We start from the raw sequence: 5,339 nt of genomic DNA on the forward strand, positions 1-5,339 counted from the left end.
AAAACTCCCTTCAAAAAATTTGAAAGACTTAGTTTAAAGATTAATACTCAATTAAAAATTGTAGGACTCAATTTAAAATTAAAAGACTCAATTTAAACTACAGGATCCCGATTTAAAACACCGGGACTTGATTTAAAACCACCGGACTTAAATAAACATACCAGGACTCAAATAAATGTGTTGGGATTCCACTAAAAATACTGGGACTCGATTTAACATATCGAGACTCAAGTCAACACATACCGGGACTCGGTAAAAACACTGGGACTCGGTAAAAACATCGAGACTCAATTGAATACAAACCAGGACTTGGTTAGAACACTGAAACTTAGTACAACACTAGGACTCGATAAAAACAACGGGACTCGGTACAAACACTGGAACTCATTGAAAACATACCGAGACTCGGTTGGGTTTCTCAAAAGGGTCGTCCCATTTCTGGGGCATGAAGTCAACTTTTATTATGCCGGGTTTTCTAATGAGGGCTTGGTAAAAATTAGGGTGTCTACAATGATATCAACTTGATTTGTGAATTTCATTCATACATATGAATTTGATATGTTTAATATGATTATTACAATACAATTATTACACCTTATGCACCATATACAAATCCTTGATGTATTTTATTTGTAATATTTTAGTTTTGAATCTTGCATAATTATCTCATTAGTCTCTAATGATTATTAGCAATCTCTAATGATTATTAGAAAGAATTCCATGATTTAATTTTAATTTTCATCATGTGCGTAAGTCAAAATTGAATTTGACATAGAGTGAAAATTTTTGTCGAAATTTTTGTAATTTTTTTGCCTCAAAGTTTGATCCAAAATTAAAGTTTAAAACCTTGGACTACTTGTGCTACTACTTAAATTTATACATATTTGCCCATAGATAGCAACTTGTGATAGTCGTAGGTGTCGCAAGATGTGGGAAAGTAATAATAGGAATTGTGAAAAAAAGTTCACACACACAACCATGCCCAAATTGAATAATAAGGATATAATTTTCTAAAATAGGACTTTTAATGTCTTTTGGTTAATTGTATTTACCTTTCAAACCCTCTTCAATGAGCAACATGGTATTATTTTAATTTTAGTGCGCTATATGAAAAAAGAAGAAGAAGAAGAAGTTATACTTCTTGTATTTTTTTTTTTTTTCTAATTTTTATATGTATGGAAAACTAATAGTCTTACAAGTCACCACCATGCATGCAAAATGTTGTACATGGAGGCTCTTCATAGTGCGAAGGGTTTGAGATTGAGAATCATTGCCCCATATTCATGGAAATACATAACTAAATTGGCTTATGTTTATATCATTTTTGTGCTACTTTTAAAATTCTACTCATGGTGACAATTCAAATGATGAATGAGGTGAAATTTCTCCTCTTCATCATATTTTGGATCATATCTATACCCATAGGTTGGGATTGGGGCTAGTTGTGACTAGAGCCATAGGAATAAGCATATGCAAGAATGGATCATAATTTGGTGGATAAAAGACTACTATCATGAGATCTCTTGTCATCCAAAGTCTCTAAATCTACGAGTGACACCACGTGAGAATGTTTGATTCCTTTATTTGAGATTGTGGGCTTAGGTATGTTCCTTTGACCAATGCTCATTTCAATCAAGAGGCCTAAGGAGATACGTAGATTTTTTCTCGAATTGATGGATTTTATTAATTTACCAACGTTTGGGATGCTAAATTTCAAAATGTTGTTTAGGAGGTTTAAGTTACGTGGTTTCACACCATTGTTTAGTGTTCATAGGTTTCAAACTAGTTCAATAAGGCTCACCTTGTTCAAATTTGAAAATATGTGGTGGACACATCCTTCAAGGAGTGTCTTTAAGAGATAAAAGGCCAATTTCTAGGGTGAGAAGCAAGCTTCACTTTTATGAAAAATAATTTGTAAGTGTGGAATAAATAGGTGTATGGCATTTAAAAAAAGTGAAACAAAAATGAAATCCCCTTTCAGGTTGAAGGTTTGGATAGGGGGAGGAGCTTGCCATGGAGTGAGGAGGATATAGTTAAAACGATTTATCTTAATGATGATTTCGAGGTGATTCTTTTTTTGAGAGAATCATTGGTTGGCTACAAAAGTTGAGGTTAAAATTAGTGAATGAGTGGATTGCAACAATAGATTGTTTTATGAGGGTGGCTAATCATAAGCAAAGGGAAAATTTTACTATTTAAAGGGCTACAATTGGATTTGGGTTGCTGTTTAAGAGATCATGAGAAGATTGGCGAAGTTTTTGTAGACTACAAAGACTTATAAAATATCAACAAAGATTGAAGATATAGGTACTTCGTTAGAGCCCCTTATTGACCTATTTATGTTTTTTTTTTTTTTGGTGGGGGGGGGGGGGGGGGGGGGTGGGGGGAGGAGATTGATAAGGCTCTATGATTAGAAAGGTCTTTTGATGTCGAGGAAGTTAAGGTGGTGGAGTTTGGGATGGATTGGGATAAAGCTCCATAACCTAGTGGTTTTACGATTTCCTTTCTCTCAAAATAGTTGGGAAGTTAGTAGCCTCAAAGTCATGTTCTCTTAGTAGCCTTGAAATTTGTCCCCAGCATCTTATAATTTTGATTGCCCCATCTTAGAAAAAGTTCTACTTCTCTCTTTATGTTACTTTTATATCATGGTTTCATGTGATTTTTAACCTATTAATCCATTTTTATTTAAATTTTAAACTTACTTTGATTGTCTTTCCCAAGTGAATAGATCTATAGCTTTTATTTGATGAATTAACCTAATTCTAATGTGCAAGAATTAGTGCACAAGGCCCCTACGCGACTAGAGGGTTTTTAGGAGGGTAAGATGGATGCAACCTTACCTTTATGTTGGGAAATTTTGTTTTCATAATTTGAACTTATGATCTTTAGTTTCAAGTGCAATACTCTTATCATTAAGTCAAGGCTCACTACTCCATATTCTAATTTTGAAAAATGAAATATAGAGCATATTATATTTATTGTATAATATTGAGTGAGAGATTGTTTTCATATTTAAAATATAAATTGTATTATAAGTAGTTTGTATTCACTTGCACAAAATAATTCAAGAAATAAAGAAATTTCATTCTGTTTTGATGGTATGAGAGGTAGGTTTCTAAACCTTAGTTAGCCATGGCAGACGCTGTAAACAGCACAGCTCCGTCGTCCGATCGATCCCTCAACGTCCACTCTCTATCTCAACCGAAAACCGCTGTAAATGGCGGCGGTGGCGACGAGCTCGATGTAGACGACATCTTCTGGACTGGCGACGTCGGCACGGATCAGGCGCGCTACCGATGTCATCGTGGGATCCCACGGGCGGAGAAATCTAGAATCCTAGCCGCATTGCCTGACAATGACCGGGATGGGATTCTCAGAGGCCGCTGATCTTGTGTCGCGAAGCTCCAATTTCCTCATCGTCGTTCTCATCATCATCATCGATGTCGTCATCGTCATCATTATCAAGGATGATTCCTTCCACAACTGGACCCTCTTCGTCGCGGATCCCCGGCGGTGCGAACCCAAGAAGTTCAGTGGTCGTAGTGCTCGCGCCAGGTTCCAGAAGTCCTACGGCTACAAGGCGCTGCAACCCATCCTCCTACTCGGCCGCCACTGCTTCAAAGGGGTCGACTTGCGCATTCGCGTCAAGGGCGGAGGCCATATCTCCCAGATGTACGCCATCCACCTTCTACATTCACAAACACAGTATCAACCGTCGCACGGATCAAATCCCCCTCGGACCTCGCAGAGACGTCTCAGTTCACGAAACAATCGAATCGATGTGCTAAAAAAGACCAGGTGATTTCTCCGACTAGTCAACGTTGCCTGCGCGTCTCGTCCGCGGTCGCCTTTGACGACAGAGCGCGAGTAGGATGCCAAAGGGAAGAAATGCGTTGCGTGGCCGAGAGAAGGAAAAAGAAGAAGACTGGATCGAGACTTTGATAGAGAGATTGGGATTGATGAGAAAAAGTTGAGGCAGCTGGCGGACTAGACCTTGGTTTGTTGTTACGGAGCATCTTCTTTCACAAATATTTCTTCGGGTTTTTTTAGTGCAAAGAGGTAATTTTTTGCAAGTTTTAAATATAACCTCTAGATCCAAAACTTATTGGATTATTGATTCTGTTGCATCTATTTACATGACCGATGTCAATTATCTTTTTTCGTCATATTTACCTTACGCTGAAAATTTGAAAGTTAAAATTGTAGATGAATCATTCTCGTCTGTTATAACCAAAAGAAATATCTGACTCTCTAACTCCATCACACTAAAGTTCGTTCTTCATGTTCCTAATTTATCCTGCAACTTACTATCCATTAGCCAATTAACTAAGAATTCTAATAATTTTGTTAAATTCCTTCCATCTCATTGTATTTTTCAGGATCTATCAACTGTTATTTGTGATTCTTCATCTGTTTCTTGGGATAGTGAAATTTTGTTATGGCATTCTATGATGGGTCATCTAAATTTTCAATATCTAAAACATTTATTTTTTTTCATTTGTTCAAATAAAACGTCTTTTGAATTTCAATGTGAGATTTGTGAACTTACAAAACACTAGTATAATTTCTTTCCAAAATTCTCATACAAACCATCCAAATCCTTTACCATGATTCACAATGATTTATGGGGGCCCTCACGCTCTCTTAATCGCACTCACACAAGATGATTTGTTACTTTTATTGATGATCATACTCGTATTTGTTGGGCTTACCCATTTAAAGATAAAACTGAAGTCCGTTCTATATTTTTCAGTTTTCACTCCATGATTCAAACACAATTCTAAACTCACATTCAAATTTTACGTACTAATAATGGTATTGAATATTTTAATAATATCTTGGGACATTATCTTCAAGAAAATGAAATTGTTCTTCAAAGCTCCTATGTGGATACCCCTCAATAAAATGAGGTTGTTGAATGTAAAAATAAACATATTCTTGAAGTGGCTCGGGCATTAATGTTCACTACAAATATGAAAAAATATTTTTGGGGCAATGTCGTTCTAAAAGCTACATATCTCATTAATCGAATGCCTAGTCGGGTTCTTTCTTTTGCCACCCCTCTCCAGAAATTCCAAGAATGCTTTCCCAACTCTCAGCTCCACTCCAATCTCTCTCTAAAAATCTTTGGGTGTATTGCACTTTTTAATGTCCATGCTCACAATTGGGACAAATTGGAACCTAGTGCCATTAAGTGCGTTTTTATTGGTTACTCTAATACTCAGAAAGGCTACAAATGTTATGATCTTGTCACAAAAAAATCGTTTATTACCTTTGATGTCACATTCTTTGAAACCACTCCTTACTTCCCTAAGTCCTCTCTTCAGGGGGAGAAATGG

The sequence above is a fragment of the Malania oleifera genome, chromosome 2, assembly GCF_029873635.1.
Source record: "Malania oleifera isolate guangnan ecotype guangnan chromosome 2, ASM2987363v1, whole genome shotgun sequence".
Classification (NCBI taxonomy): Eukaryota; Viridiplantae; Streptophyta; class Magnoliopsida; order Santalales; family Ximeniaceae; genus Malania; species Malania oleifera.